This window comes from Hydractinia symbiolongicarpus, chromosome 1 (genome assembly GCF_029227915.1).
Source record: "Hydractinia symbiolongicarpus strain clone_291-10 chromosome 1, HSymV2.1, whole genome shotgun sequence".
NCBI lineage: Eukaryota > Metazoa > Cnidaria > Hydrozoa > Anthoathecata > Hydractiniidae > Hydractinia > Hydractinia symbiolongicarpus.
In genome coordinates, this window is record NC_079875.1 from 2,535,389 (window position 1) to 2,544,393 (window position 9,005).

The window sequence follows — 9,005 nt, forward strand, 5'->3', positions numbered from 1 at the left end:
ACAGTAAAAAATGACTTATTAATCTAAATTTTTAAATGAACCACTACCACAGCGTCCAGTGTAATCGCTGAGTTCCGGCAATCAGGTCAAATTAAGAAGAATGTTATTTCTTGGAGTACAATTGTCTCACTTATAACATTTATCAGGTCACAGTCCAAAGTTAGTTCAATTAAGACCCACAGTCAATCGTTTCATTGTTAAAAGCGATGCAACCTAGTAATACCAGAAAAATATCGCTAAATACATGTTGGTACGAATATGTGAACCAACCATTGAAACTCAAACGGACTTACACCGTTAGAAAATCAATGAAATGTAGTTTTTGAAACTGTCGCTATTCCTTCAGCGCGCGATAACGGCTAGGATTGGTCCCACGGTAAAGAATGACTTATTTATCTGAATTTTTAAATGAAGCGCTGCCACAGCGCCCAGTGTAATCGCTGAGTTCCGGCAATCCTGTCAAATTAAGATGAATGTTTTTTCTTGGAATTCAATTGTCTCATTTATCACATGTATCAGGTCACAGTCCAAAGTTAGTTCAATTAAGTCCCACATTCAATCGTTTCACTGTTAAAAGCGATGCAACCTAGTAATAACAGATAAATATCGCTAAATACATGTTTGTACGAATATGTGACGAATATATTTAAAACTGTCTCTATTTCTTCACCGCGCGCAAACGGCTAGGATTGGTCCCACAGTTAAAAAGTAACTTTTTTATCATAATTTTTAAATGAAGCGCTACCACAGCGCCCGGTGTAATCGCTGAGTTGCGGCAATTATGTTAGATTAAGAAGAATGTTATTTCTTGGAGTCCAATTGTCTCACTTTCACATTTATAAGGTCACAGTCCAAAATCAGTTCAATTAAGTCCCACAGTCAATCGTGTCATTGTTAAAAGCGATGCAGCCTAGTAATACCAGAAAAATATCGCTAAATACATGTTGGTACGAATATGTGACCCAACCGTTGTAACTCAAACGAACTGACACCGTTAGAAATTCAATGAAATGTACTTTTTGAAACTGTCGCTAATTTTTCAGCGCGAGATAACGGTTAGGATTGGTCCCATAGTAAAAAATGACTTATTAATCAAAATCTTTAAATGAAGCACTACCACAGCGTCCAGTGTAATCGCTGAGTTCCGGCAATCATGTCAAATTAAGATGAATGTTTTTTCTTGGAATTCAATTGTCTCATTTATCACATGTATCAGGTCACAGTCCAAAGTTAGTTCAATTATGTCCCACATTCAATCGTTTCACTGTTAAAAGCGATGCAACCTAGTAATAACAGATAAATATCGCTAAATACATGTTTCTACGAATATGTGACGAATATATTTAAAACTGTCTCTATTTCTTCAGCGCGGGATAACGGCTAGGGTTGGTCCCACAGTAAAAAAATGACTTACTTATCTAAATTTTTAAATGAAGCGCTACCATAGCGCCCAGTGTAATCGCTCAGTTCCGGCAATCATGTCAAATTAAAAAGAATGTTATTTCCTGAAGTCCAATTGTCTCACGTATAACATTTATAAGGTCGCAGTCTAAAATCAGTTCTATTTATTCCCATAGTCAATCGTTTCACTGTTAAAAGCGATGCAACCTATTAATATGAGAAAAATATCGCTAAATACATGTTGGTACGAATATGTGACGCAACGGTTGTAACTGAAGCGGAATGATACCGTTAGAAAGTCAATGAAATGTGGTTTTTGAAACTGTCGCTATTTCTTCAGCGCACGATAACTGCTAGGATTGGTCCCACAGTAAAGAATGACTTACTTATCAAAATTTTTAAATGAAGCGCTACCACAGCGCCTGGTGTAATCGCTGAGTTCCAGCATGCACGTCAAATTAAGAAGAATGTTATTTCTCGGATTCCAATTGTCTCATTTATCACATTTATCAGGTCACAGTCCAAAGTTAGTTCAATTAAGTCCCACAGTCAATCGTTTCATTGTTAAAAGCTATGCAACCTAGTAATACCAGAAAAATTTTGCTAAATACATGTTGATACGAATATGTGACACAACCATTGAAACTCAAACGGACTTACAGCGTTAGAAAATCAATGAAATGTAGTTTTGAAACTGTCGCTATTCCTTTAGCGCGCGATAACGGCTAGGATTGGTCCCACAGTAAAAAATGACTTACTTATCTAAATTTTTAAATGAAGCGCTACCATAGCGCCCAGTGTAATCGCTCAGTTCCAGCAATCATGTCAAATTAAAAAGAATGCTATTTCTCGGAGTCCAATTGTCTCATTTATCACATGTATCAGGTCACAGTCCAAAGTTAATTCAATTAAGTCCCACAGCCAATTGTTTTACTGTTAAAAGCGATGCAACCTATTAATATGAGAAAAATATCGCTAAATACATGTTGGTACGAATATGTAACCCAATTGTTGTAACTCAAACGGACTGACATCAATTGAAAATCAGTGAAATGTACTATTTGAAACTCTCTCTATTTCCTCAGCTCGCGCTAACGGCTAGGATTGGTCCCACAGTTAAAAAGTGACTTTTTTATCTTAATTTTTAAATGAAGCGCTACCACAGCGCCCGGTGTAATCGCTGAGTTGCGGCAATTATGTCAAATTAAGAAGAATGTTATTTCTTGGAGTCCAATTGTCTCACTTTCACATTTATAAGGTCACAGTCCAAAATCAGTTCAATTAAGTCCCACAGTCAATCGTGTCATTGTAAAAAGCGATGCAGCCTAGTAATACCAGAAAAATATCGCTAAATACATGTTGGTACGAATATGTGACCCAACCATTGAAACTCAAACGGACTTACAGCGTTAGAAAATCAATGAAATGTAGTTTTGAAACTGTCGCTATTCCTTTAGCGCGCGATAACGGCTAGGATTGGTCCCACGGTAAAGAATGACTTATTTATCTGAATTTTTAAATGAAGCGCTGCCACAGCGCCCAGTGTAATCGCTGAGTTCCGGCAATCATGTCAAATTAAGACGAATGTTTTTTCTTGGAATTCAATTGTCTCATTTATCACATGTATCAGGTCACAGTCCAAAGTTAGTTCAATTATGTCCCACATTCAATCGTTTCACTGTTAAAAGCGATGCAACCTAGTAATAACAGATAAATATCGCTAAATACATGTTTGTACGAATATGTGACGAATATATTTAAAACTGTCTCTATTTCTTCACCGCGCGCAAACGGCTAGGATTGGTCCCACAGTTAAAAAGTGACTTTTTTATCTTAATTTTTAAATGAAGCGCTACCACAGCGCCCAGTGTAATCGCTGAGTTGCGGCAATTATGTCAAATTAAGAAGAATGTTATTTCTTGGAGTCCAATTGTCTCACTTTCACATTTCTAAGGTCACAGTCCAAAATCAGTTCAATTAAGTCTCACAGTCAATCGTATCATTGTTTAAAGCGATGCAGCCTAGTAATACAAGAAAAATATCGATAAATACATGTTGGTACGAATATGTGACCCAACCGTTGTAACTCAAACGAACTGACACCGTTAGAAAGTCAATGAAATGTACTTTTTGAAACTGTCGCTAATTCTTCAACGCGAGATAACGGTTAGGATTGGTCCCACAGTAAAAAATGACTTATTAATCAAAATTTTTAAATGAAGCACTACCACAGCGTCCAGTGTAATCGCTGAGTTCCGGCAATCAGGTCAAATTAAGAAGAATGTTATTTCTTGGAGTCCAATTTTCTCATTTATCACATTTATCAGGTCACAGTCCAAAGTTAGTTCAATTATGTCCCACATTCAATCGTTTCACTGTTAAAAGCGATGCAACCTAGTAATAACAGATAAATATCGCTAAATACATGTTTGTACGAATATGTGACGAATATATTTAAAACTGTCTCTATTTCTTCAGCGCGGGATAACGGCTAGGGTTGGTCCCACAGTAAAAAAATGACTTACTTATCTAAATTTTTAAATGAAGCGCTACCATAGCGCCCAGTGTAATCGCTCAGTTCCGGCAATCATGTCAAATTAAGAAGAATGTTATTTCTTGAAGTCCAATTGTCTCACGTATAACATTTATAAGGTCGCAGTCTAAAATCAGTTCTATTTATTCCCATAGTCAATCGTTTCACTGTTAAAAGCGATGCAACCTATTAATATGAGAAAAATATCGCTAAATACATGTTGGTACGAATATGTGACGCAACGGTTGTAACTGAAGCGGATTGATACCGTGAGAAAGTCAATGAAATGTGGTTTTTGAAACTGTCGCTATTTCTTCAGCGCACGATAACTGCTAGGATTGGTCCCACAGTAAAGAATGACTTACTTATCAAAATTTTTATATGAAGCGCTACCACAGCGCCTGGTGTAATCGCTGAGTTCCAGCATGCACGTCAAATTAAGAAGAATGTTATTTCTCGGATTCCAATTGTCTCATTTATCACATTTATCAGGTCACAGTCCAAAGTTAGTTCAATTAAGTCCCACAGTCAATCGTTTCATTGTTAAAAGCTATGCAACCTAGTAATACCAGAAAAATTTTGCTAAATACATGTTGATACGAATATGTGACACAACCATTGAAACTCAAACGGACTTACAGCGTTAGAAAATCAATGAAATGTAGTTTTGAAACTGTCGCTATTCCTTTAGCGCGCGATAACGGCTAGGATTGGTCCCACAGTAAAAAATGACTTACTTATCTAAATTTTTAAATGAAGCGCTACCATAGAGCCCAGTGTAATCGCTCAGTTCCAGCAATCATGTCAAATTAAAAAGAATGCTATTTCTCGGAGTCCAATTGTCTCATTTATCACATGTATCAGGTCACAGTCCAAAGTTAATTCAATTAAGTCCCACAGCCAATTGTTTTACTGTTAAAAGCGATGCAACCTATTAATATGAGAAAAATATCGCTAAATACATGTTGGTACGAATATGTAACCCAATTGTTGTAACTCAAACGGACTGACATCAATTGAAAGTCAGTGAAATGTACTATTTGAAACTCTCTCTATTTCCTCAGCTCGCGCTAACGGCTAGGATTGGTCCCACAGTTAAAAAGTGACTTTTTTATCTTAATTTTTAAATGAAGCGCTACTACAGCGCCCGGTGTAATCGCTGAGTTGCGGCAATTATGTCAAATTAAGAAGAATGTTATTTCTTGGAGTCCAATTGTCTCACTTTCACATTTATAAGGTCACAGTCCAAAATCAGTTCAATTAAGTCCCACAGTCAATCGTGTCATTGTTAAAAGCGATGCAGCCTAGTAATACCAGAAAAATATCGCTAAATACATGTTGGTACGAATATGTGAACCAACCATTGAAACTCAAACGGACTTACAGCGTTAGAAAATCAATGAAATGTAGTTTTGAAACTGTCGCTATTCCTTTAGCGCGCGATAACGGCTAGGATTGGTCCCACGGTAAAGAATGACTTATTTATCTGAATTTTTAAATGAAGCGCTGCCACAGCGCCCAGTGTAATCGCTGAGTTCCGGCAATCATGTCAAATTAAGACGAATGTTTTTTCTTGGAATTCAATTGTCTCATTTATCACATGTATCAGGTCACAGTCCAAAGTTAGTTCAATTATGTCCCACATTCAATCGTTTCACTGTTAAAAGCGATGCAACCTAGTAATAACAGATAAATATCGCTAAATACATGTTTGTACGAATATGTGACGAATATATTTAAAACTGTCCCTATTTCTTCACCGCGCGCAAACGGCTAGGATTGGTCCCACAGTTAAAAAGTGACTTTTTTATCTTAATTTTTAAATGAAGCGCTACCACAGCGCCCAGTGTAATCGCTGAGTTGCGGCAATTATGTCAAATTAAGAAGAATGTTATTTCTTGGAGTCCAATTGTCTCACTTTCACATTTCTAAGGTCACAGTCCAAAATCAGTTCAATTAAGTCTCACAGTCAATCGTGTCATTGTTTAAAGCGATGCAGCCTAGTAATACAAGAAAAATATCGATAAATACATGTTGGTACGAATATGTGACCCAACCGTTGTAACTCAAACGAACTGACACCGTTAGAAAGTCAATGAAATGTACTTTTTGAAACTGTCGCTAATTCTTCAACGCGAGATAACGGTTAGGATTGGTCCCACAGTAAAAAATGACTTATTAATCAAAATTTTTAAATGAAGCACTACCACAGCGTCCAGTGTAATCGCTGAGTTCCGGCAATCAGGTCAAATTAAGAAGAATGTTATTTCTTGGAGTCCAATTTTCTCATTTATCACATTTATCAGGTCACAGTCCAAAGTTAGTTCAATTAAGTCCCACAGTCAATCGTTTCATTGTTAAAACTATGCAACCCAGTAATACCAGAAAAATATCGCTAAATACATGTTGGTACGAATATGTGACATAACCATTGAAACTCAAACGGACTTACACCTTTAGAAAATCAATGAAATGTAGTTTTTGAAACTGTTGCTATTCCTTTAGCGCGCGATAACGGCTAGGATTGGTCCCACGGTAAAGAATGACTTATTTATCTGAATTTTTAAATGAAGCGCTGCCACAGCGCTCAGTGTAATTGCTGAGTTCCGGCAATCATGTCAAATTAAGATGAATGTTTTTTCTTGGAATTCAATTGTCTCATTTATCACATGTATCAGGTCACAGTCCAAAGTTAGTTCAATTAACTCCCACATTCTATCGTTTCACTGTTAAAAGCGATGCAACCTATTAATATGAGAAAAATATTGCTAAATACATGTTGGTACGAACATGTGACGCAACCGTTGTAACTCAAACGGATTGAAACTATTAGAAAGTCAGTGAAATGTAATTTTTGAAACTGTCGCTAATTCTTCAGCGCGAGATAACGGCTAGGATTGGTCCCACAGTAAAAAATGACTTATTAATCAAAATTTTTAAATGAAGCACTACAACAGCGTCCAGTGTAATCGCTCAGTTCCGGCAACCAGGTCAAATTAAGAAGAATGTTATTTCTTGGAGTCCAATTTTCTCATTTATCACATTTATCAGGTCACAGTCAAATGTTAGTTCAATTAAGTCCCATAGTCAATCGTTTCATTGTTAAAAGCGATGCAGCCTAGTAATACCAGAAAAATATCGCTAAATACATGTTGGTGGGAATATGTGACCCAATCGTTGTAACTCAAACGAACTGACACCGTTAGAAAGTCAATGAACTGTACTTTGTGAAGCTGTCGTTAATTCTTTAGCGCGAGATAACGGCTAGGATTGGTCCCACAGTAAAAAATGACTTATTAATCTAAATTTTTAAATGAACCACTACCACAGCGTCCAGTGTAATCGCTGAGTTCCGGCAATCAGGTCAAATTAAGAAGAATGTTATTTCTTGGAGTACAATTGTCTCACTTATAACATTTATCAGGTCACAGTCCAAAGTTAGTTCAATTAAGACCCACTGTCAATCGTTTCATTGTTAAAAGCGATGCAACCTAGTAATACCAGAAAAATATCGCTAAATACATGTTGGTACGAATATGTGAACCAACCATTGAAACTCAAACGGACTTACACCGTTAGAAAATCAATGAAATGTAGTTTTTGAAACTGTCGCTATTCCTTCAGCGCGCGATAACGGCTAGGATTGGTCCCACGGTAAAGAATGACTTATTTATCTGAATTTTTAAATGAAGCGCTGCCACAGCGCCCAGTGTAATCGCTGAGTTCCGGCAATCCTGTCAAATTAAGATGAATGTTTTTTCTTGGAATTCAATTGTCTCATTTATCACATGTATCAGGTCACAGTCCAAAGTTAGTTCAATTAAGTCCCACATTCAATCGTTTCACTGTTAAAAGCAATGCAACCTAGTAATAACAGATAAATATCGCTAAATACATGTTTGTACGAATATGTGACGAATATATTTAAAACTGTCTCTATTTCTTCACCGCGCGCAAACGGCTAGGATTGGTCCCACAGTTAAAAAGTAACTTTTTTATCATAATTTTTAAATGAAGCGCTACCACAGCGCCCGGTGTAATCGCTGAGTTGCGGCAATTATGTTAGATTAAGAAGAATGTTATTTCTTGGAGTCCAATTGTCTCACTTTCACATTTATAAGGTCACAGTCCAAAATCAGTTCAATTAAGTTCCACAGTCAATCGTGTCATTGTTAAAAGCGATGCAGCCTAGTAATACCAGAAAAATATCGCTAAATACATGTTGGTACGAATATGTGACCCAACCGTTGTAACTCAAACGAACTGACACCGTTAGAAATTCAATGAAATGTACTTTTTGAAACTGTCGCTAATTTTTCAGCGCGAGATAACGGTTAGGATTGGTCCCATAGTAAAAAATGACTTATTAATCAAAATCTTTAAATGAAGCACTACCACAGCGTCCAGTGTAATCGCTGAGTTCCGGCAATCATGTCAAATTAAGATGAATGTTTTTTCTTGGAATTCAATTGTCTCATTTATCACATGTATCAGGTCACAGTCCAAAGTTAGTTCAATTATGTCCCACATTCAATCGTTTCACTGTTAAAAGCGATGCAACCTAGTAATAACAGATAAATATCGCTAAATACATGTTTGTACGAATATGTGACGAATATATTTAAAACTGTCTCTATTTCTTCAGCGCGGGATAACGGCTAGGGTTGGTCCCACAGTAAAAAAATGACTTACTTATCTAAATTTTTAAATGAAGCGCTACCATAGCGCCCAGTGTAATCGCTCAGTTCCGGCAATCATGTCAAATTAAAAAGAATGTTATTTCTTGAAGTCCAATTGTCTCACTTTCACATTTATAAGGTCGCAGTCTAAAATCAGTTCTATTTATTCCCATAGTCAATCGTTTCACTGTTAAAAGCGATGCAACCTATTAATATGAGAAAAATATCGCTAAATACATGTTGGTACGAATATGTGACGCAACGGTTGTAACTGAAGCGGATTGATACCGTTAGAAAGTCAATGAAATGTGGTTTTTGAAACTGTCGCTATTTCTTCAGCGCACGATAACTGCTAGGATTGGTCCCACAGTAAAGAATGACTTACTTATCAA